The sequence below is a fragment of the Nycticebus coucang genome, chromosome 18, assembly GCF_027406575.1.
Source record: "Nycticebus coucang isolate mNycCou1 chromosome 18, mNycCou1.pri, whole genome shotgun sequence".
Taxonomy (NCBI): Eukaryota; Metazoa; Chordata; class Mammalia; order Primates; family Lorisidae; genus Nycticebus; species Nycticebus coucang.
The window spans coordinates 69,404,272-69,430,773 of NC_069797.1; the positions used below are offsets into that span (position 1 = coordinate 69,404,272).

At 37.5% G+C, this 26,502-nt stretch overlaps 1 protein-coding gene across 2 annotated transcripts in view; it reads left to right on the top strand.

Moving 5' to 3' along the window:
• The first annotated feature begins 375 nt into the window (after positions 1-375).
• KCNJ16 (potassium inwardly rectifying channel subfamily J member 16) overlaps positions 376-26,502 on the top strand; it is a 54,985-nt gene continuing 28,858 nt past the window's right edge. The window contains exon 1 of one of the 2 annotated variants that reach the window (XM_053570520.1): positions 376-512. The gene's annotated coding sequence lies outside the window, so the exon portion shown is untranslated. Of the gene's footprint in view, positions 513-8,620; positions 8,641-26,502 lie in introns of those variants that run through there. The other variant, XM_053570523.1, reaches the window with a different exon arrangement.

The window sequence follows — 26,502 nt, forward strand, 5'->3', positions numbered from 1 at the left end:
GTTGCCTGCAGTTTTCACGGGTGTGCAATCCCAACTCTCACCTGCTAAGAGGTAGGCAAAGAGTTCTGCTGAAAAGTTCAGACAAAGTCTAAACACTGGTATGAAAATTTCCATAGGTGAGCACTTAACAACCCTGTTTGTAAATATTTGAGTCACTTACTGGCATTGGTGAGCATGTTCCAGCCCAGGAAATCTACCTCTCTATCCCTGACCAGGTGAAAACTTAGTCAAGTTATACTTGAGTGACCTTCACATGTACCTCCCCAGAGCTACAGAGGTGATGAAGTAATCACTGTCTCAGCTGACTGGCTGTGCCTTGCTTTATAAGATGCCAGGGGCTACCTATGTAGATTCCCAGGGTGGAACTGTAGGAACAAACAGTGTCAATGGTTAACCCAGATTCTTGGTATCTGGACCTGTTCTTTCCCTTATTATTAACTAAAGAACATTCTTACCACTACCCAGCTGAGAGCACCCAGCTCAGAGATTCTCTATGGGGAGAGTGGATAAAGGTAAGCATTGCTTTGTTTTCACTGTTATTCAAAGACTTTCAGCCTATATTTTGCTCTGACTAGCCACTTTTTTTGGGGGGGGGGCAGCAATGCTTTGTGTCCAGCCATGTAAATATCAATATTGAATTAAATGCAATTAAGATAATTTAATTCCCTATCCAAGTGCTTTAAGTAGGAGTCAAATTGTGTGTCATTTTTCTTAACTTCTTTTGAAGCTTTGGTCAAAAGCAGTCTCCATTAGGGTTTACAGAGTCTATTTAACAGCCCGACCTGCTATTATATCTAGTTATCTAAAGGTGATTTAATCATAGAGAGTGTTCTGTAAGTTTTTTTTAAAACCAGATTATTACATTTGTTATGTATTTATGAAAGCATAACAGCAAGCTTTAAAAAATATACATTTTATACAACGCCTAGAAAATCTAAAGACAAATAGTTTAACTTTTTCTTACAGTTAAATGAATGATATGAAAGGAAACAAAACATCCATTTTTCTAAACTTATTTTAACCTAAATTAGAAGTGAAGAGTTTTCTTCTCCTGTGTTCACCTTAATTCCTCTAAAGCCTTGCTTATTATAATCTTGTCTTGTTTATTAAAATCTTAGAAATTTTATTCTTGAGTATGTATTCAGAAAAGAAGTGTATGGGTGCTCAGTTACAAGCAGACTTGTAAGGTTTTGCTCTCTGGATGCCATGAATTCTCTAACACAGAAAACCGAATTGTTTTCCTTGTTGGTAGATTTAAGTGGTAAATAAGAACTTTTCCATAAGCCAGATGAATTTTGATTATGTTCATTAGACTCTTTTACAGTTTATGGGCTGAAAGGTCTTTAGGAAAATAGGACTGATGAATTTTTGAGGAATGTTACCTCTATAGCTAGGCAAAAGCCAGAACCTTAAGAAGAAAAGGATGTATTAACATACCTTATCCCTTTACTGTGGGAAATATAGATCAGACACTCTAGAGAGTCAGAGTATCAGATTTTAACTAATAAAATAACACGAAGTACTTTAAACCACTTTTGTAGAACACATTTAAGGAATTCCTGAAATTAAGCCAAAAAGAAATTTAAAAGTGAACAGGGTCCAGAGTTCAATGTAAGTCAGGAGAGAGGATGAGAGAGAGAGGACTTGAGTAACTGATAGATGTAATCCAGCTTAAGTTTATTTTTAGAATATGAGAATTGAGATAAATCCAAGACATTAGTCTCATACGAAACAAGGCATGATATTTGAGACTGGAAGAGGGAGGGACACTCAATACCGTATGTTAATGTGCTTTTCTAAGTAAGAATTTTGACTTGAGAGAGAACAAGAGTTTTCAAGGACATTGAAAAACACGTTTACACCATTCTGTAAGTCAGGGTGAGTACAAGTTAACATTTAGATATAAATTAGTTGAAAATTAGGAACTGGCAAAAGTATAGTTTGGGGAAAAATGATCAAAACATGAAGACTATTGGCAGCAATATTTGGTGCCAAAAAGGTCCACGTATTTTCTTTGTTACATGTGTAAAACCTGCCACTTGAACAAACTGTTCAGCTTTTATCTCATATGAAATTTATACTCATGTATTTTATGTTAATTTCCAGTTGTAGGAAAAATGAGCTCAAATCTGATTTTAGGAAAAGCAAATGGAAATTTTCATTATTTCAGGCATCCCTTGGACCACAAATATTTCTAGGTAGGGAGATAAAACTAGTAAGTGCTTACCATGTTCTGGATGTCTAAATGATACATTCATTGGACCTTCACCTCATCCTTGTAAAAGAGCTATTCATTTTATAGTTGAAACTTAGATTCTTCTACTTTCTGTGTAATCTTGGAAAAATTGTATGTTGTAAACATCTCTGAATCTCAGACTCAGAGTCAGCCTTGTCTGAGCTCCATTTGCTGCAACACGGTACTGTGATACTGAGAGATATTGGGCTTGATATAAAGGGCAAATAAGAAGAGCTCCAGGAAGGTCTCTTCTTTTGATCTTTGTGCATGGGTGTGGCTGGGAATGCAGGTGGACCACCCACATCCTCTCCCTATAAACCAGTGACTTTTTCTCCCTACATATTGGTTTTAGTAAACTACTTGGGTACCTGTCATTGCTGGCAGGTAATAAACCATGGCAATAAAGACTTATCTCCTTCAGGTCATTCTCTGTGACCAGCGATGTAAGCTACAAGGACCCACTCTGATTCCTTACACTGAGGTGCCCACGGGCACTATTCTTTCTGAGCATACACAATTGTGTCATGTTGATAATGAGGAATTTCTTCCAGAATGGGGGAAATGTCACTTCTTTTTCCCACCATCACCATTTTTTAAACATGGAGAGGAAATAATTTAATGTTTTAGGAGGGAAATACTTACATTCTGTTTGTGAAAAAAGAAACACTCTCAGCCCTACTATGAAGCTAAATTATAGCTTTCACACGAAGACTATAACCCAGCTATAGCACAAGACTATGGGGAAAGGGCCAAGGAAGGGGAAGGGAGGGGTACGGTTTTGGTGGAGGGAGGTTTATGGGTGGGGCCACATCTATGGTGCATCTTAGAATGGGTACAGGCGATTGCACTAATGTACACAGCTATGATTTAACAATAATAAATAAATAAATAAATAAACCAAAAAAAAAGGAAACACTCTAGAATTTGGATCTTTTTTTTTTTTTTTTAACAACCATAATTTCAAGTGACCATCATATAACACGTTGAAATTGAGAAAATGGGTTATCTGGTCAGTTCCCTGATTTTGCTGGTCCCATACTTAGCAAGAGATATTTTTCACTATACATGAATTGATCCTCTCAGCAAATATTTATTAAATGACTAAAATATTCCCAAAGTCTGAGTGTTGGGGGGAGATTACTTATGATGAAACCCACATTCACCCCTTCCCAAAATTAGATCCGAAACTGTCCACAGGTGTAAAGGAAAATTAAGAAAAGTCAATTATCTCAGTTAAAAAAAAATCCCCAAATTAGATTTACCTAACAACTTCACATAAACAAAGCAATTTTTTAACTTAACCTGTTCCAGACATATCACCTCGATGCTTAATTTTATTTTACTTATATGAGTATGACTTCATGACTTTAAATGGTTACATGGCTGTAGAGTACATTTCATGAGATTTGCTCTTTCAACTGAAAAACAAATGTTCAGTTATCTTTCTTTTTTTGAAGAAAAAAGTATGTTCTAGCAGATGTGAAAAAAATATATTCCATTTTGACAAACTTTAATTTTGCATTATATTCTATTCTAAAGCAGAACCATGTGTCCATGTAATCAATAATCATTTGTTGGGCACCATCGTACTTAGACAAGCTGAGGACAAACATAGCAAAAACCTGGTTCTTGTCTCCCTCCCTCATTTGACAGAAAAAGGTAGACCTGTAAATAATTAAGAGCAATGCCTGATCCAATATCATGATAACATAAAGTATGATTAGCACACCAAATAAATGAACTTTTTTCCAGGAAGGGGATAATGGCTAAGTTTGTGGCATGTTGGTGTCCTCGGTGTGTTTGTGGACATAAAAACTTCTGAACTCTGAAATGTTTTTATTCTATTACAGATTTTTTATTGCCAGAGCTTACTCTGTGAGGGTTCTCTTACAATTATCTTTTCTCCCCCTGTAGTTTATTAGTCTGGGATCTCTAGAGAAACATAAGAAACAGGATACAGAAGGAAACAGAGCAGTGAGGGGGAGGAAAGAGAGAGGGAGATTTTAAGGAACTGGCTGAAATGATTATGAGATATGGCAAGTTGAAATCTTTTAGAAAGGCCAGAAATTCTAGTAAGTGTTGGTGTTGCAGTATTGGGCAGGTGCAGTGCCTCACGCTGAAATCTTAGCATTCTTGGGAAGCCGAGGAGCAAGGATCACTTGAGCTTAGGAGTTCGAGACCTGTCAGAGCAAGAGCAAGACTCCCATCTCTAATAAAAATAGAAAAAAAAATTAGCCGGGTGTGAGGGTATGCACCTGTAGTCCCAGAGACTTGAGAGCTTGGGGCAGGAGGATCACTTGAGCCCAGGAGTTGTAGGTTGCTGTGAGCTATGCTCAGGCCATGACACTCTAGTCTGGGAAACAAAGGGAGACTCCCTCAACAAACAAGAAAAAAAAAAAAAAGGAGTTGATGTTGCAGTATTGAGTTTAAATCTGCAGAGCAGAGCAGCATACCAAAAACTCAGGCAGAATTTCTCTGTCATAGCCTTGAAGCACAGCTCCTTCCCTGAAAGGAAACTTTGGTTTTTGCTCTTGAGGCCTCCAACTGATTGGAAGAGGCTCATCTGCATTATGATAGGTGATTTGCTTTACTCAAAGTCTATTAGATTGTAAATGTTCATCACATCTAACATATATCTTCATAGCCATATTAGACTGGTGTTCGATCAAATGATGGGACACTATAGCCTAGTGAAGTTGCCACATAAAATTAGCCATCCTAATACCATAGCCCTTTTCACCTGATTGTATTTTAGATTATACTGTACAGTCATTAGACATTAAGTCTCAAGCTTCCATTTCATAAAAGAAATTAAGAATCACGTTTTAGTAATTATATAAATTTTAAGTTCCATGAAATAGACTTGCCCTCAAACACCATTTGCATATAGAAGCATCCATAAGTTTAACATGGCATTATCAGTGCCATGACTTTCTAATAATGCAACTTGCTCAAAGAGAAAATGATTTCTTTTAATAGAAATTAAGAACAAGTTGTTTTAAAGATGCTCACAGTTCAGCCTTCAGCCTTCTAAGGGTATTGCCTCTTCTTCCATTAAACTCACCATCTATAAGTATCATATATTTTATATTTTAGATATCATATACTTTTTCTAATATGATCATGTAATTTATTCTTTGTGTGTTTAATTTATGCCTTTGAATAAAGAAGCCACAGGATCAACATGGTATACCTTTTAGAAACATTAATTTGCCATAGTGATTTGGATGAGAAATAAAGAAAATTAAGTAATTTAACTGATAACCAGTTTAAATAATTATGTTTGTTGGCCGAGCATGGTGGCTCATGCCTATAGTCCTAGCACACTGGGAGGCTGAGGCAGGTGCATTACTTGAGTTCAGACTTGAGACCAGCCTGAGAAAAAGCAAGACTGTCTCTACTAAAATTAAATAGAAAAAATTTAGCTGAGCATTTTGACAGGCACCTGTAGTCCCAGCTACTTAGGAGGCTGAGGCAAAAGGATCTCTTAAGCCCAACAGTTTGAAGTTGCTGTGAACTGTGATGCCATGGCACTCAACGAAGGCAACAGAGTAAGACTCTGTCTCAAGAAAACCCCAAATTAGGTTTGTAATACATGCATGAATATGTAACTAACAAAATTTGAGACTAAAATATATTTTAAAGAGAAAAATTATAAGACCGTGGAATATTTTGAGCTTGGGCACAGCCCATGTTATATCCTCAGATTCCCCCAAGATCTGGGGTAGGGAAAAGGGTAATGTACTGAGTTCTCTTGTGCTTTGTGAGATTCTTTTTAATGGAAAATTTTGAGAAGCACTAGTGAAAGGAATTTTGTGAGGCGAAATTCTTGGGTTTGGTTACTACTTGATTAGTTAGTTGGCCCTGCCCCAGAAACATATCTACTCACCCACAAACTTGGCCCGTCTTTTCACAACTGTATGCTCTTCTCATCTCGTGTGAGACTGATCCAAACAATGGGTAATTCAGGACATTCTGTCTCTACTTTGGGAAAATCATCCAAAGTAAGCTCGCAAAACAAGGCACCTGGCTTAATGGCTAGACCACAAAAATTGCTCAGTAGATCTCTGAACAATCCCATGTATGGAAGAGAGCATTTTAGGGATGCCAAACAAGACCTGGTTGGCTCTCACCAATTAGCACCTGCAAGATACACTTTGTGGCCCCTGATGAACTAATCAGGTTATTAATTGGCCTTCTAGTGCTCCTGTAATTTATTATTGAGTTTACTGAGAAGGCAAAATCCTTCCTGGAGATGCAGCTATAACTTTGGAAAGTGCCGAGATGTCAGAAACTATGAACTATATACCAAGATTGTCACATCAAGAAGCCTTTCGTAGGGGTCAGAAATGAGCCAGCTTGTGGGTGGTTAGATCTTGCACCCAAGTTGGAAGTGGTGTGGCTAATTTGAATAAATTATCTCGGACTTCTGAGTTGCACATATTTAAATTTAGCCTATATGGGAATAGAGGCAGTCTCATTTCCTCATGACTAAAATTTTATTTAACTGTGTTAGATAACAATATAGAGTTGAGGATAAGATTACACCATTTGCTCTTGGAGTTTAAAAGCTAACAAAACATTCCTTTTTCTCAGCATCCACTCCATTATCTACTGTTTTTTGACATGCAGATGGCTATTCTGACAAGGGGGTAAAGTGATATCACACTATGGTTTTATTTTGCCTTTACCTGATGATTGGTGATGTTGAGTATTTCTTCACGTGTTTTTTGGCCATTTATATAGCTTCTTTCGAAAAACTCCTGTTCATGCTTTTTCTCTACTTTTTTAATGGAACTGTTTGTTTTTTTTTCTTGCTGAGTTGTTTGAGTTCTTTGTAGATTCTGGGTGTTAGCCTTTTCTCTGATATATGGCTTGAGAATATTTCCTCCCATTCTGTAGCTTGTCTATTTACTGTTGATTATTTCCTTTGTGTGTGTGTGTATGTGTGTGCACGCACGCACGTGCACAGGAGCTTTTTAAATTTAATCAAGTCCCATTTATTTATCATGCTGTTGTATTTGCTTTTCAGGTCTTAGTCATAAATTCTTTGCTAGGCCAATGTATTGAAGAGTACACTGTTTGTGACACTGTACAACCTCTATTGGAAACAGTATGGAGATACCTCAAGGAAATAGAAGTAGAGTTACCACTTGATACAACAATCCTACTGCTGTGTATCTATCCAAGGGAAAAGAAGTCATTTTATCAAAAAGACTCTTGCACTTGAATGTTTATTGCAGCATAATTCATAATCGGAAAGATGTGGAATCAACCCAAGTGCCCATTAATACATGGGAAATTCACGCACACACACAACCTGGAATACTACTTAGACATAAAAAGGAATGAAATAATATCTATGGCAGTAATTGAATGGAACTGAAAACCATAATCTAAGTGAATTATCTCAGAAATGGAAAAACAAATGCCACATACACTCCTTAATCGTTGGGAGCTAATTAGTGGGCACACACAGGTCTAGAAAGATATAAAGGTCATTGGAAACCAGGAAAAGAGGACAGGGGAGGGGTGAAAACTTACCTTTTGGGTACAATGGACACTATTCTGGTGATAGGCACACTATAAAAGCCCTGACTTAAACCTTACAAAAGGTATCCCTGTAACAAAACATTTGTACCTCTTAGTATCTCAAAATTTTAAAAGCTAAATAAACATTCAGAGAAGCAAAACTGAATAAATCAAACCACAAATAAGCAGATCTAAACAAAACAAGGCAGAAGCTAAATAAGCTGGGATTTACACTCACAGGAATCCAGTAACATAGAAATCAGAACAACCATGATGATTGCTGTTAGTACAGTATTATGGACCGGGTTATATTAAATATCACAGTGGTGGCATTCAGATGACACAGTAGACAGAATGTTGTTGCCTTTTACACTTTGGTTTCATAAATTGAACAAATGGCATCTTCTTTCTCAGTAGATGTACAGTGACACATTTTACTGAACACCAGGCATGTACAGATTAATTCATAAGTTCCTTGCCATTGGGAAATCCAAAGCCCAGCTTCAAGGAAGAAGAGTTATCCACCTGATTCTGAAGGCTACAACAGGTTTGGGAAAACATGAATTCAGAGTTCAGAGTGTAAGGTTCTTGGTGTGAGGATACAAGCAGAGTGGTGAAAAAAAAAGATGGAAAGATGGAATACAAAGTGGATCTGACCTAGGTAGTCGCTTACATGAGAGGCTGTTAAGACCCAGTCTTGTGCCTTCCAGTCACTTGAGACTATCGTTCTAAGATAGAAATATTTCCTATTACTTGGGACTGATTCTGGGAAAGGAAGAAAACTTAACAGGCAATGAGGACTGAGATGAGCTAGAAGAAGCTAATTAATGATGTTCTTTTACTTGCAGAAGACCCTTTGACTCAGATGAAGGGTGAGTTTTTGCAAGAAATAGAACCATCTCTAACACTAAGAACGTGATAATTGCTTATTAGGGCTTTTTTCCCTTCTTTCTGGGGCTGTTTATTCCCTGTGCTATATTATCCTAAACCACATTTAGATCGCCTTGGTGACACTTTTTATGGAGCCCCTGGACAGAACTTATTTTCATACATGGATGGTGTGTTTAAGATAGAATTAGCAACTTACCTACAAAGATACAGCTCCCCTATATACAGGGAGATGAGAAAGATAGACTTAAAGATAGACTTATTGTGGGTCAATTGAAAGAACACTAGACTCAAAGGCACAAAATTTCAGTCTTTCTATCATTATATGTAGTACATTTATTGTTATTTGAATGTAAATAATTCTCTTTCATCGGCAGTTTCCTCATCTGTACAATGAAGACATTTCCCTTATTCACTTATATAGTCCCTCAACACACCATTAATAGGCTGACTAGTCAGGGTTTGACTAGAGAAGGAGAATTACTAGGAGAATACACAGACACACAGACACGCACAGTTATAATGACATTTTGGTCAAAAACAGACTGAATATATGATCGGCAGAGATAAGGTGAAAAAAGTTGATCAAACATAATCTAATAAAGAAATAGAAGAAAAATATCTATTGATGGTGCTGATAAGTAAGTATCATCGTGGTCCCATGAGATTATCATACCATATTTTGACTGTACCTTTTCTATGTTTAGGTATACAAATACTAATCCTTGTGTTACAGTTCTTGGCATTATTCAGAACAATAACATGCTGTACATGTTTGTAGCCTAGGACCAACGGTCTATACTGGAGAGCCTAGGTATGTAGTAAGCCTTACCACATTCTTTTATGTGAGTACACATCATGCAGTGTACAAAACAAAAACAAACAATTGAGACATAGTTGCTACCATCAAATAGCACACAGAGGGTGGGAGAGAGTCTTAATTTGCCCTAATGTGTGCTGTCATAGAACAGCTTTGCTTTATTTGCAAACATAAAGGGAGATTAATGCACATGAATAAGCTTTAGGAATGTTAACATTTTAATGGCTTTTCAGAGTCTCATTTTGGGGACCTGATGTTAGAGTACCTCTATTTTTAAAAGCAAAACACTGGGAAATCAATTCGTTCTTGCTATTTTGATGAGCTTGGGTTCTGTAAGATTCTCCGTCTATATCTCATTCGTTTGGTATAGTGGTGGTGCTGAATGGATAGCAACCATGTCCCTAGGCTAACCCAGATTTTTCTAATCTACCAATTACTTTTCCATAGACTCTGTTTGTCCTGATTTCATATGGTTTATTCCTCTTTCAAGTTGAGGAAAATAACAAATATACATTAAGAAATAGTGGCAAAATTTCTTGACCATTAATAAAAATATTAATACTAATAGGAAGACAGGAAAATGTTATGGCAGAACCTGTACTGTGAAAACTATTTTCTTATCAGCGCCATTTATAGATATTTTTCTTCTATTTTTTTATTAGATTATGTGTGATCAACTTTTTTCACCTTATCTCTGCCTCAGCGTCTCTTCCCACAGCACTGTTGGGTTGGGCAGATTTTGTGTATTTCAAAGGCCTCTTATTTCCTCAGTATCATGAAGATAATTTGATAAGTGACTTCATCTTTCCAATTGAAGGGTTTGTTTCCACATCTTACATGTTCTGTCACCAAAGTCGCAAAATGAAGATACATCTGGATCGCTCATGAGCAAAATGTGACTACATTGAAAAACTTATGAAATATTTGACCACCAAAGGATCGTGTATCATTTTACAGGAGAAATTATATTTTCAGTTTATTTTTTTATTTTAATTTAACAAACACAGGGCTTTGTAACATTCTAAGTGATTTAAAAATATAAATCATTCAGTCCTCATGACAAACTTTATTTTTATAGATCAGGGAACATAGGCACAGAGGGTCATGTGATGTTCCAAAGGTCACACCTGCTAAAATATTCTTTTCCATTTCTTGCATAGCAAATTCTGTATTTAATTGGTTCAGAAAGTTTGCTACCAATGAAGTCATATTTATATTTTCAGAAGTAGCATCAGACAAAATCTAGCAATTAACATAAGAAAATTGTATTTTTATAAGTAAAATATTTTCAGAGTTCCGTGAATAAAAGAACATTCCCTAAGAAAGAAAGCTATTAACGTTAATTTTTTACCATTCAAGAAATAATTACATGAAAATGATTTTTTATTAATCATTTACCAAAAGAATGCCTCTTGAAGAAAGAAATAAAATGTTTACTTTTTAAGTTGAAAAAAATACCACTGGGGAAAAAATTGGCAGTTTTCCTACCCGAAAAACTATTAGCGCATTCATCTTAAAGATGACTAAACTTCTGAAGATCCTCATAAACTTCTTTGCTGTGTTTGGTGTTTCCTTTTACGTAGTCTCAGCTCGAGATCAGCTCATTCTCCAGCGTGTTTTGACTTTTCTTGTTTGTTCACCATTACCTTGCTTCTGCTTTGATTCCTAACGTACATAACACGTACCATTCGTGGTAACACTGCGGAGCTTGGACAATTCTTTTAAATTGATTGTCAAGTTTTATCTTCAAAATAACTCCTTGAGAATAATGGGAGGAAGTAGGAGGAGAGTTCTTATTCCAGTGATAGCAATACTAAGGGTCAGGTCAACTGAGCAGAGGTGCTAGTGTTTGACACATAGGGAGATTCACACTCCAAGGTTTCAACTCAGCCATCTGTTCCTCTTTCATTTAGCATTCGACTACTACAGTGATTTTTTTCCCTCTTCTATCTCTGCAGTAGAGCAATCTTAAAGTTAAGAGTGACAAAAAGCATGCATTTTAGATTCAGATAGACCTTGGTTTTGCTCTCATCTCTGCCAGTTACAGTTGTGCGATTTAAGCTGGTGGTTCTCAAAGGGGTCCTGGGTTACCAGGGTCAGCGCCACCTGGGAAATGCAGATTCTCAGGCTCGCCCTGGGACCCAGGGAATTGGCCACTCTGGGCATGTTTCTCACAACCCCTCCAAGCGGTTAGGATACCCACGAAAGTCTGGAAATCCAGTGGTCTAGGACAAGGCATTTTTCCACTATAGAACTTAGGTTCTCTCTTTAAAGTGGTTGATGATAGCAATATACAGAGCCTTCAGAGGGGCTGGGATGGGAATAGGAAGCTTCTAACACTCAGCAGGCACTTTAAACATGGCAGCATTCCCAGGGGATTAGAGTTTAGTGCAAAGGTTAATTCCAAATCATTCATTAAATTTTGTCCTCCATGGAAGAGGAGTGATCACTTTTCTCAGGTAACAGCACTGTTCCTAAGCCTGAAAGAGACATCTAATTCTAACTTTGGGGTAATTTGCAGGTTTGCTTTGCCTATATTCAAAATGATTACTGGCTGCGATCAAAAATAATTCAAATTAAGCCAAGTGACTTTTTTTCTTTTTAGGAACTTTAAGAAAAAAAAATCAGGAAAGGGGCATGACTTTTTTCTTTGCCTCTATCATTTATTTTATTTGATGTTTATATATGTCATTCTGGTTGTTGAATCATCATGCCTTTGCCCAATGACCAATTCAAGACCCATAACTTGAATCACTTAAATTTTTATATCCAATATGGCTCCATAATTTTAACAGGCCTCAGTTTTATAAAGTCTATACATTCATTTTAAAAATTCCGTGAAAAATTTTTTTCAGTTTTGCTTCCACTAAAACATACGAAAGTTTTCTCTCTCTTTCTCTTTTTGTCTCCTCTTTTTATTTTGTAACCAGCTGCTTTATGTTGCTCTGTGGAATAAAGAGGTATAAAAAAGAAAATCAAGCCAATTTCTGTTTCCAATCCCCTCTTCTGTCCTCTTCCTGGACTTACAAAAAGTTTTGGTTCAGGACATAGTTGTTACATACCTGCTGTGGGCCAGGCGCGCTGTGGTGTGCTGAGGGCCATTATAACCCTATTTACATGACTCTTTCATGGGGGAGAGAAGGCTATAAGGAGGACCTAAGCCACATGGGTCGGCTACCTACATTTTGGGTCATAGATTGAATTAAGAATATTGTACAATTAGCGGGCGGTGCCTGTGGCTCAAAGGAATAGGGCACCAGCCCCATATGTCGAAGGTGGTGGGTTCAAACCCAGGGCCGGACAAAAAACTGTAAAAAAAAAAAAAAAAGAAAAGAATATTGTACAATTTGCTCATGGGTTTTAATTACCAGGAAAGAGAGAAGCATTGTATCTGTTTTTAGTCAACTCTCAGCATGCTCAGATTCTTAAAGTTGAAAAAGAAATGCCACCAAACCTTTTTGTTGTTTTTTATTTATATTTTAGTGTCAACAGTTTCTAAAAGTGGGTGATTTCTGATTTGGGGAAGATAGCGAGAAAGGGCATAATTATTACTAAGTTGCTAAAGTGTAAGACTCCACAGTTTCGGTAGCTGCGGGCAGTCTGCAACCCAAGGGCACACTATTAAATAAGGTTAATTGACTAAGAAGGATGGAAAATGTTTAGCTATAAACTAGACTTACAACCAAGTATAACATTTTTTTTTAAAACGTTGCCACATCTCTGTTTATCGCAGCTATATGTGGATAAAAAGATTAAAAGCTGGTTACTGCCGTATTTACAGAGAACACACAGCTCTGACTAACCGTGTTTATTTTCTCTAGTTACACCACACTCAAGATAAAGACAGAATATGATTCTGCTAACACTTTATAACTCTGCCCGTAACTGCTGCCAGCAACCTGGGTCTAGCCCTAAATCATACGCTGGAGCTTTAAACAAGTAGAATTTGACAGGGGAACTGAGGTGTCCACTTCTGCCCAGCCTCGGCTGCCTCACGGCCACTCAAGAACACTGTTAAATCATTTGCGCAAGCCTTTATTTTGTTAGGCTCCACCTCAGATTTAATCACTTACTTACCTTCCTGCCAAAGCGTTTGTGCTGCTGAAATAGGGCAACTCGGATCTGGGCAGAACCTGCTGTTTCTTGCTTCTGTCCAAAGGGTCAGTGATCGAAAAAGGCTGATGGCAGTGATTTTATAATTGAATGGGGGTAATTGTTCTGGGGTTTTGTGTGTGTGTGTGTGTTGTTTTGTTTTTACCTTAAAAAAAAATTCTATGGGCTTGAAAACTCTAAGATAAGGAGAAAAAGTGACCTAAAAACACTGCCATCTCTCAAATCTTTAGCTAGTGGGAAACAGATCATCTTTGTTACACTTTGGCTGGATAACACGGCACATATTATTTGGGTGATCAAGGTCAATGGAAACACTGGGACTTTATTTTCCCAGGTACTTTTCTTTCCTAGCTTAAATCATGAACTTAGGTCAGGCCCATACACCTACGTAGGCAGCGAGTGGTGGATTCCTTGGTGTACGTTGTGTGTTCAGCTGTCGTTTTGGGTTATCCATCTCCCTTGTTCTCTTATGATTATCTACCCTGGATGACTGTGACGTATTGACTTCTGTGTAACTTTGCTGAACCTGTTAGATCACCTGAGAGGAGAAAGTGTCATCCAATTTTTTTTAGCTCAATGGCCAGAAATGTAACAGAAACATTGCTCAGAAATCTTCTTTAAGAAATGCATGCTAATAAAATTAAAAACCCTTAGTCTGGAAGGTAGATGCTTTGCCCATTTGGGCTCAATTTGATATTTTGACTTTTCTCTCCTCCTTCTCTTACAGGACTCTGGCTTTCCTACCTTATAAAAATACTTTGTTTTTTCTCATCTCATCTGAAGAATATAAGACTTTTTCCCCGCTTGACTCTGACCATCTAAGCAGATCTCTCAAAGGGCTGGTCACATTCGCCTTCCCCATAAGACCCTCCCAGAGGAACTAACCCCATGGACGTACGTCCTTCTCAGAACTCAGTCATCTGCCTACTTCCTCTCCTACTCCTGTGAGCATCATCTGTCACCATTTCCCACTCCTTTTACTGTTAAATGGGGGTGGGGGGGAAAAAGTAAAAATGCAATTTCAGTGATAATTTCCTCTTTGTTCCGTCTTGTCCTCTAAACAGCTCACAAACTTCCTGTGGACTAGGCTCATGTCTCAAAAATCATAAATTTGCTAACAACTTATTACCTCCTTGAATGGAATAGTCAAGGGGAGGCCTGTTGAATAGCATTTGTTTTGGAGGGGGTGGCAGAGAATAAAAAATTGGGAATTATATATAAGAAGATTTTCTTCTCCATAGGATTTTTCTGCAAACTAATTGAAATAATGTCACATTTATTTGGGATCCCCCTTCTTCTAAACACACTGCATTTTTGCCAACAATAAGCATGACTCTCTCTCTCTCTCTCTCTCTCTCTCTCTCACACACACACACACACACACACACACACCTCCTTTTAATGCATCTATTTGATCTATTTTACTGATTGCAAGATGCGGTTCCCTGCTTTTGCCCCAGGGAGACCTTCAGTTTCCTGCTTTTACCCAGGCTAGGTTTTATTAGACTTTGAAGGGATGCTGTACTTGATTTGAGCCCATGCCCTCCCATCATCATGATATCCTCCATCAGGAGTCACTTCTTGCCCACTTATCCTCCCATGTCGTGTTTACATTTCATTTGAGAGTTTAGGGTACATCAGTCTATAGAAGCGACTGTTAGCATATCAAGTACTATGACAGCCTGGGTGAGAGTTATAATTCAGGATTGATGGGATGGGTGGTACTTGCATCATTTAAGCTGAGCTTCATTCATAGGCCAGAAAAATGAGGGTCCCACAATACCAAAAAGTCTAAAATTTGTTCTGCATTATAAATAACAGCATCCTAAAATATCTATCTAAAAACGCATAGCAATCTCTCTTTTCTCTCTCTTATTTTATGAGTCTTAGTTTCTATAAAGGATTGAAATAACTGGAATACCATCTTTCAAATGTTTGCTTGTTACTTTTTAGCCTGTATATTTAGACTTATGGAGTAAACCACTCCTTCAAGAAAATATACATCCAGGGATCTGTTGATATCATATAAAGTGAATGAACAACACTTTTGATGTGATAACATCCCATTATCATATTATCTCATGATAATGGGATATGTTGCAACCTAACAGTATGCAAGATATCTAGAATGGCATTTCTGAAAACAAACTCAATGCTTGAGTTATATAATCAGGCAGCTGGTTTTATTATCGGAAATAACAGAAATATTTACGAGACGATTGTATTAGTCAAGATTCTCTAGAGAAACAGAGATAGATAACTATATAAAACAAAAATAGATTGATTTTGAATTTGCTCATGCATTTATGGAGGCTGAGAAGTGCCACAATATGCTACCTGCAGCTGGGGAATCAGGAAAGTTGGAAGTATAATTCAGTCTAATTAGGAAGACCTAAGAACCAGGAAAGCCAATGGTATAACTTTTAGTGCAAAGGCCCAAGAACATGGACTTCCATTGTCTGGGTGCAAGAGAAGATGGATGTCCCATTTGTGGAAAAACAAAATGAGTTTGCTCTTTCTCCACCTTTCCCTCAATGGATTAGCCCTAACATTGGTGAGCACAATCTGTTTTACTCAGTCTATTAATTTAAATGCATTTTTTTTCTCCAGAAATACCCTCACAGATACACCCAGAAGTAATGTTTCACTTGCTATCTGGGCAACCCTTAGCCCAGTCAACCTGACACACAAAATTAACTATTACATCTATCAAAAATTTTCAAATATTTAAACTTGGTGAAAGATTCTTTCAAGAGGAAGGAACAGATAGAAGAAAATCTAAAAGTTATAAAATAACCTTCAAATGTATGGATGGATGCTAGGCCACGTAAGGTGCCTATAGCTGCTGCAACAGGGAGCCACACACTGGGTGGTCTGAAACAAAAGAAACATATTCTCTCATAGGCTTCTAGGGGAGAATGTTGCCACTTTTACATTCTGCAAGCCACAGGCCTTCGCTGGCTCATAGCAGCATAACTCCCATCTCTGTTTCCTTCTTCACGTGGACTTCTCTCTGTGTCTTTCTACATTTCCCTTCTCCTATAAGGACACCAGTCATGTTGAATTGGGACCCACTCTTAATAATGTCATCTTAACTTTATTACATCTGCAAAGATCCTTTTACCAGGTAAGGTCACATCTAGAGGTACTACAAATTCCAACTTCAAAAATTTTTTGGAAGGGACATGACTCAACTCAATAGATGGTGATGCCAAAGAAATAAGAGACCCCATGCTTTCATTAGAAAAGAGTAGAGAGACACAGTGCAATTAAAGATGACTTTGCTTTTATTTTCCTACTAATAATTCCATCTAGTATTTTTTAGTTTATTTTGGCCATTATGGGATGGTAAAGTAATACTGTATGGAAACACTTATTTTTCTACTTACTATTTGTATTCTTCACCCTTTGGAAGAGGCATGGCTGACTGCTCATTTGTAATTTGCCCTAACAATGTGAATTTGATTAGATCAAGAAGCAGGCAATCTTAGTACGGATAATAAATAAAGTGGGAGAATGCGTTTCATAAAAAGAAAGAGAACATTTTTTCAAGAAATGGGGCAAATAATGAGATTGGGGAAAGGTGAAAGATATAAAGCAGTCTCTTAAACAGTTACCCTATAAAGATGGTGAACCTTGGGATTTAAGAACTGACACAACAGCACATGACTCAGATCTTTTTCCAGAATTTCTCTTGAGCCCCAGGCAGCCTTGTGTTCTGAAGCCTCCTCTCTATTTTCCAGACTTCCTAGCCTAAAGAGAAATAACAATGGTAACATTTGCATTTACTTAAGGCTTTGGAAAAAATCAAAGTGAAAATAAAAGTAACCTTCAAGAGCTGTCTGCATGGAATAACTGACTCAACTATTTTGGCCAAGACTATTGGTTGGGCCTTAATTTCATGGCAGCAGTAGTAGCATTTTCAAGCAGTAGAGTAGGGTGGGGCAGATTGGAAAGGCGGGAATCTCAAATGAATCATTTTATGAGAGAAAATAGCTACATGCTGAAAAGAAGTTGATTAGTCAGTGATGGGATTGTAGATGTCAGAAAGGACGGAACTTGAACTACTAACATTTGGTAAAAGTGTATGTTGTATATCCAGATACCATCCAGATTAAAAGGATGAGCCTGCCAAATATCTCAATTATCATCCATCCCTTATCCCAGGTCTGACAATTAAGCTCAAGCACTCACTCCAAAGCACTCTACCTCATTGCTGAATATCACTATGGTCACCAGACAGACAAGGGATGTACTTCAAGGGTGACCATAGTCAGCAATGAGTTTTATAGCATTTTTTCTAGGATGACATCACAGATTTATTGTCATACCTCCTATGACTATAGCTTTGATGGAAATTTCAGGAAAACAGTCCCAAAATTGCTTTGAAGTGTGGACTAGGTGCTGACATCCATATGTAGCTTCCCAAGGGGAATACTTTGAAGGTGACTATAGGGATATTCAGCGATGAGGCCTGTAGTACTTTTTCCTAGGATGAGACTTGCAAACTTAATTGTCCAACCTCGTATTAGTTAATGAAATGAAAAGCAGGGGGAAATGGAAAATTACACTGACTTGGTCTTTTGTGATTGGCACAGACTTGAAAGGGTAGGTTTCACAAGGCTGAAATTTATGATGCCACTGTCCCTCACAGGTGTAAAACAGTTCTGGACTGTTACATAGAGTCATACTGGAAAGTTCATGCAAAGTAGGCCATCCCTGTTTTCAGGAATACGAGGGATTTCCCTTGCCTGTAGGTAACCAGTCCTGAGAAATGGCAGGAACTGGTTTCTCCAGATCCTAGGTTGTAAGGCCATAAAATGGTCCACAGAAAATCATCACCGGTGAGTATTGGTTGCTATAGTTTTCTTTAAGAAGTAGAAAGAGCTACAATTAAATCAATCCAGCTTTACTGTATTTGGTAGTAGATAATCAGCCTTCTAAAATAGGGAGGGGTCCTGAAAAACAAAAAGGAGATTTTATATGTATATATTTTTAATTTGACTTATCTTATCAGGGAAGCTTTTAAATAATTTATTTTTCTTTACTTTATTCATAAATAATTCAACTTACAAGTATGGGTGTGGAGGCAATAGGTTCAGGAAGCATATTTGTGTAGATTTGTTACCTCACATTGCGTTTACTGGCATTTTGTGTTCATTTTGAGAGGCTGAATATACAAGTGAATAATGGCCAGTCTGCATGGGACACAACTCTCCCCATGATCTCTGTAGCAACCACTCCAGTAAACCCAATAATAACTTCTGTAGCAACAGCCCCTATGTAGTCAAAACTTGGTCAGTCACTGCCAGCTTCCTTAACTGTTTGTTCTCACTTCCAACTCAGAAGTAACCAAAGAAAACATGCTTCCCAAGCCAACCACGTAGGATACCCTGCTTCTACTTAACCTGCCTCCAGTTTCTCAAGGCCAACAGCTTGTGACCTGGGCACCCCTGAAGGTGTCTCTTTGTTCCACTATAAATCTTTCCCACTGCCTGCCTTTGAGTTTCTGTTAAATAAAAGTGATCATCCCCGACACCCTTGCTATAGCAAGCCCTGAGTAAACATCCTCTGCTTGTTCTGATCTGGGTGGTTTTTGTTTAATTCCATAGTCATTATTATGAGCTCATTTAAATGGCAAGGTTGGCCATCCCCAAAAATCATTTAGAGCCTCTGGATATCAAATGTGGAGCCACTAATTTTGAAAGCCAGAAAAATTGGTGTAACTCATTCAAGCTTGGTAACTTAGCACTTTGGTAACTGTTTTACAGAAATTGTCTTTGACCTAACTAGGATCTTTGATAATTTGGCATTTCTATTACATAATCCTTCTTCCAGTTAATCTCAGCAAAAGTTTCACTACTGTGAGTGTGTGCACATAGTCTGGTTTGAGTAGTTGTGTCTTTATAAAAGTACTCAGAGGTAAAAGGAGAAGGAGCTATGAATAGTTTACATTCACTCTATTCCTTTAAAAAAGGTCTACGTATTTTGCTTTTATTGACTGAGAAGTGTGTGATCTTGGATACTAGAGAGTTTCAATCTGAATTCTCCCAGTAACTTTTATTCATCAGGTGAGTTCGGTAGAGTATATTAACATATTTAAACCTCAATTTACTTATTTAAACAATGCTTTAGTGACATTAGCACCTATCTTACAAGATTGCTTAAGAATTAAAAGAGATAATTTCTATAAAACAGTTGCCAGAATGCTCATATCTAATACTTACTCAATAAGTAATAGCTATTGTTATTATTACATCAAATATGTGTTTATGTTTCCAAATGAATAATCTTTTGTATATTTGTTGTGAAAACACAGCATTTAGAGCCAAGATTTGGAAATTGCTGTTAATAAGTTTTCAAATTTTATAAGCCATTGGATAAGCAATACTAAAAAAAAATTGATGCATTAAGTGACACAGAGTTTGAAGGCATGGTCTTCATAATTCAGGTGATAACAGCCTTCTACTGTAATAGAAATCAGGCTCTCTCAGAACTAACATGATTCGGTTTTAGGCAATTTCACCTCAGCATTCTCAATAGCTTCTACTTGTAGAGAAGTTTATAGCTAGGAACTTGGTCAAGGGTTTCAGATACAAATTTTAGTTTGTAAGAGTATAAATCAGTATACCTTAAAAATATGGTACCCTAGAAACACAGGAAAATATATGAGGTAACCAACCAAAGTGGTGACATGCTCTGACATATTCAATGTTCTCTCTTCTCTTTTAAACCCTATTATAATCAAAGTAACCTTTGGACATGGTGAAATGCTCATTTTGTAGACCTGAGGTGGGGAAGTTTAATTTCTGAATAAAACAAGGGAAAAATTCTCGGACATTTTATGTGCATTTTTGTTAACGTGATCACAGATACAAAGTTAGCCATTCAATCCCAAACAAGACATGACCTCACTGGAGGGGGTCATGTCCTTGACTAATTAGGGCGTTCCACATAAAGGACACGGCCATTGCACTGCCCGTATGCTCCTGGCTGATTTCAGAGATTTGTTCTGGGAAGTCTCCAGCAAGTATTTTTAGAATATTTTGTGTTCTTTTATCACAAAGGTTATTTACCGGTCCAACTGGAAACCAAGAATGGACTAAGTCACCTTATTAAAATTCTTAAATTAGAAAGTGTTTATCAGATGGGTTTCAGTAGAAATTAGCAGGTCACAGTGAGAAACGAAGGGGGACCTATGGGGAACACTAAGAATGCTTTTCCAAATTACACGTATTCTAAAAGATTCTCTGGGAGATGTTACTAAAAACAAGCTGTCAAGGTAGCCTCGTATACCTTGTAGCATAATATTCAACTTTCCTACAATAGTTTCAAACATTTTTCATTCTCTTCACATTTTTATTTCTATCTCCTTTACCTACGACCCCTTCCTATTTCACAGCAACATACTATCACAAACTTTCTGTTTCCCCACCTGTAGACTTGATGGCACCTGTGCTCAGTTTTTTTGGATCATCCTTGACCCTTTCCTGCCCCTCCACACCGGGAGTTCATCTCTTTCATTTCTCCTTTTGCTCTCTACTAGATTTCTGATTTTTGTGAATTCTGACTTCCAAATAGCTCTCGAGTCCATTCCCTTTGCTTTACCGCCTTAGATTATACTGGCCTCTGTATATCTTGTCTGGCCAGTCTATTCTCACCAGCAGAGCCAGAATCTTAAATATTAATCTTACAAACTTTATTTTTATGCTAATTGAATTGTGTTAGTCTCCTGATCAAAACTCTTTAATGCTCCCCAAGAACTATTCGATTCTTTGACACGCTCTGCCCAGATGCTGTTCACACTTCAGCTCTGTCTCATATTTCTTACCCTCTTAACATCCCAGGATCAGCCAAATAAGCACGTTTCCCTTTTCTGCTGACTCCTATTCACTGCTAACGCAGTTTGTGTCAACCAGTTTCATTCAGCATAAATAGAGTCAGGGTGTAAAATGCACTGGGGAGCAAATACGACTCAACAGGTAACTATCACAGAATCGATTCACTGGAGAACAAAAACAAACACATTCGCAGCTTTTCAGAAATTCAAAGCCATGAGAGTTTTAAGTTGGACATTGGTAGAGCTTCCTTAATTCTTGATTAAAGACTTACATGCTTATTGAATTAACATGATAGATCATTTTTGCAGTGTCACTCTTCACAAGAAAGCAGTTTAAATTCACTTTCTTTTCCTGTCCATTAAAAATTTAAAGAAAACTTTAATTATGGCTTCATGGTGGATAATAACTGCTTAGAGGTATATATAATACATATCATGAGAATGTATGAGATGTGTGGACTTTGCCCAATTTTGTTTCTAGCACTGACATCAAAGACCAATTTTTTTACTATCCCAATTAGAAGCTGGAGGCTTTGTATGTGACTTTGTATATTTTGCCCACTCTTAGTAGCTTTGAAGTTGAATTTTAAGTGGAATTGAACCTTTGATTGGTTCAAGTTTGGTCAAACAACATCTCAATAATTATGAATTAAAATACATTACATTTTAAAAGAGATATTCACAGAACAATTAGGGCATTGAGAAAATCCTTAGATGTGACTTGTATTTCATGTTGCGCTGAATCCTACCAGCTCACAGGAACCAGTTGTGTGCCTTTTACCAACTGTATGTTAGGAAGCCCTACATCAGTAACTTGAAATCAGCCCTGAATAGAATATTTACGCCACAGAAATTGGAAGCTGTACAAGTCAGTCCTTTTGTTTCCCCCAGAAAGGCAGTTGTTAAAATTTTCCAGCACACCATTGCTTATGACCAAGTTGAATAATGTCCCATGGGTCTTGATTGTCACCTGTCTTGGTAACCCATGACTTTTGCATTTACTCCCACCCTTTTTCACTATGAAAAATAACAGATGCAAAAATTACTGTGGCTATTGGAAGTAATCAGAGTCTTTGGAGATTTTTCAATGGAAGAAGTGAAGATTGAGTTGGAAAATAAGAGGCAGTTACAAGTTTCTTATCTTTATTTACCTGAAGAACTGGCTGCTAGAGGTAGCCTAGGACTTGTTTTGCAGAGTTCCAGGGCACAGCATGCGGACAGGAAAGTCTTGTGAAAGACACAGGGAGACACATTTTTATCTGTCTTTAAGGAAGGACTCCCTCTTTGGTAATGTTGAGTCATCGTAAAATAGGAACTGAACAGGAAGGAGGAGAATGTGAAAGTGCTCAGGCCAAATAAGAGGAACTTGGTGGGGTTCATAGCCATTCTTGCTGTGTTAATGACCTTGTAATGGTGCAAATATTGTAAGTTGAATTTTCTGCTGACTTTACCTGACTCAGTCCTGTTGCTGTCATTTCAGAGGAACTTTGCTTGGTGGTGTGTTTCTGTGTGTGTGTGTTCAGGAAAAGATATAACGAACCAGAGGGAAAAATCATTCATTCAAATTCTGAAAGAAGTGACCCAATTAGAAACTCTTATTCAGCCTCATTTTTCAGTCTTAAAATTAAATAAGTATCATTGATTAGGGAGAAACTGGATGCCAGCCAAGTCACTCTGATTTAGTTATGTTAGTTATGTTCAACATCTGCAGATGTTGAAGTCTATTAGGATGATCTATTCCACGTTAGCCCAGGTCAGCCGAGGAAAGGCAAATACGTCAGAGAGATGCAAATAACTTTAGAATCATGAGTAGTGGGAGAGACCTTGAGAAGGAAAGTCTGTTTAGTAGTGAGAACTTCAGACACTTCCTCTGTATCCTATGGTAGCTAGACAGTTAGAATAACAGGAAGCCTTCAGGCCAGCAGAAGTGGCACCTGTGAGGTTTGTTTGGGTCTATCCAGAGGCGAGGTTCAGCAGGGGCTGAGCCGGTACAAAACAACTAACATTTGTCATTGGGTATGGAAAATCAGGTTAAATTTAAAATTTTGTCCATTACTTAGTGTGTGTGTGGCATCATATAAACATTGTTTTTTTTGTTTTTTGGGTTTTTTTTTGTAGAGACAGAGTCTCACTGTACCGCCCTCAGGTAGAGTGCCATGACTTCACACGGCTCACAGCAACCTCTAACTCTTGGGCTTACGCGATTCTCAGCCTCCCAAGCAGCTGGACTACAGGCGCCCGCCACAACGCCCAGCTATTTTTTTGTTGCAGTTTGGCCGGGGCTGGGTTTGAACCCGCCACCCTCGGCATATGGGGCCAGCGCCCTACTCACTGAACCACAGGCACCGTTGTTTTTTTTTTCTCCTCCATTTCAAATTACTAAATTAGTTTGATTGTCATATGAATTATCAGAATAGTACAGTTTCTCTCTAAAATAAATATATTTCGTCTGCACACCTTAAATCTTCCCTATCACTTCTATTCCCATTCCTACAACTGTGATAAGTTCTTTCAGTACCTTTGATTTTCTGTCTTTTCACTGCTCAGAAAAAAAACTTTACTCTCACCTACCAACCTACACGCACCTCTCTTTGTACTATCCGAGCTGGACTTCTTTGAAAGGCACTCAGATGGCATTCATTTCTGCCTACTACTGTTTTAAGTACGTCACAGGTATTAATCCATTTACTTCTGGTAAGACCTATATGACATTGATAGTTTTATTATCTGTCTCTTGCAGATTAGGAGATTGAGGCATAGAGTGCTTAAATGAAGCAGCTGACCGTGGTAATCTAATAGACAGAATGCTGCCCTATCTCAACTCTTAACCACTGTGCTGCCTTTCAACTGAAACAGAAAACTGTACACTAGTTTTACCATGATACTCTGAAAAGCCAATGTTTGCAGTACGCTCACACAAAAATGTGCTTTCTCCCTACCCGTTTTCCCTTGAAGTCCAGCTTTCTGTTTTTCTAGTTATGAATATATCTTTTCAGAAGCTTTGCCACAGACTCCTATAAAATTCAATGTTACAAACATCACGTCCTTTTGTACGCATTTTACACATGTACTCTCTCCTTAAAGATTACACAATTGTGTTTTATGAAAAAAGAATCTTATTGTATTTTATGAAAAAATTATGTTTTTGTGAATCCATATTCTGTACAATTATACATTGCAATAACATCTACTTTGTTCTTTGAGTCTAGGACAGTGATTCTCAACTTGGGGTGATTTTGCTCACCAAGGGATAGTTGGTGCATTTTTGGATGTCACAGGTGGGGTTTGGGTTCATCCTGGCATCTGGTGGGAAGAATTCAGGGATACAGCTAAATGTTCTATAAGTATAGAGAATCTTTCCATGACAGAGAATTATCTGCTGTAAAATATCAAGGCCGAGAAACCCGGATCTAGCATATTCTATGCATTTAAAATTATTCTCTTGAGTAAAATTTAGGTGCCTTTTCAAAAGCACTACCAAAGCTATGTAAAATCTATATCTATCATTAATATATGAATTTCTTAGATTAAGTAAAGTTATTTATGTCTTATGTTTCATTTTCTCTCTCTCTTTTTTTTTTTTTTAGAGACATCTTATTCTATTGCTCCATGCTAAAGGGCCTGTGGTGGCATCATCCTAGCTCATAGCAACTTTAAACTCCTGGGCTCACGCAATCTTTCTGCCTCAACCTCCCAAGTAGTTGGGACTATAGATTTGCACCACAATGTCTGGATAATTTGTTTTTTCCTACTTTTTCGTAGAGATAAGTTCTCACTCTTGCTTTGGCTGGTATCAAACTTTTGAGTATAAGCAATCCTCCTGCTTCAACATCTGAGGGTCTGAGATGACAGGTGTGAGCTACCCCAGGCCATCACCTCGTCTTAATACTAACATTACTCTTAAAGTAAAGGTTGTAATTGCAGACCTCTTTAGTGCTAAGGGAGTCACTCATTCATTCACTGTTTAAAGAAATAATATTAAGCATTAACTGTATATCAAGCAATATTCTAGGTAAACAAGTAGTTTAGAACTAGGTTGTGATTAATTTGTGGATAGCTACAATTATTTTAGATATTGTTTTTGGAAATGTATTCTTATGCAATTTGTATTTTCTATAGTTTATGTTGTTTTACATGATTATAAAAACAGCCAGTGTTTTCTTTAAGAAGAAATCAAGCAAAGTACTTTACATAATGTAGAAAAAGATACAAGTTAGAAAATAATGACTGAATTATTTTTTTACCCAATTCGTTGAAAATGATAATTAGCCACATCAGATAGACAAAAAGAAGGTCTAGTGGTCAACCTAATAACAGTATTCCATTCTCTCTCCATGATTTTGCAATGAAAGGAACCAGGAGACCAATAGGACACTTTGATACTTATTTTTAATAGAAATAGCACACAAGACAAAATTTAGGAAATTTGCTTAACTGAAATACCAGCAATTGGCAATAAGTTATGTGATAAATTGACCATTATCTTTGTTTTTGTTTGTTTGTTTGTTTTTGGCCGGGGCTGGATTTGAACCTGTTACCTCTGGCATATGGGGCCAGCGCCCTACTCCTTTGAGCCACAGGCACTGCCCATCTTTGTTTTTTGTTGTTTTTTTTTTTTTGAGACGTTCTTCCTAGAAGCTTTGGTTTTGTTTTGCAATTTGCAGCTTGTTCATTTGCTTCAAAAAAAAAAACACAAAAACTTTTCACTGAAAAATACACCTTTGATCCCCACATCTCTACCCATTCATCTCCACGTTATTTTTTATTTATTTATTTTTTTACTTCATTTCCCACCAGAAACTCCCTGGAGGTCTCGTGCATGCTTTTCAAACTTCCTCTCACCCTGTGCTCACTTGTTCTAGTCTAATCATGTATCTGTCTCCAAAACTTTATGGTGACATTGTATCAAGGCCACCAGGGACATTACACTGCCAACGGGTGACAATTCTTGGTCCTCGTCTTAATTTACCATTAGCACCTGACACTTGATTATTGCCTTCTTCTGGTAACACTTCTTCATTCATACCACGTCTCACGATTTTCCTCCTACTTCAACCAGTTCTCCATCTCAGC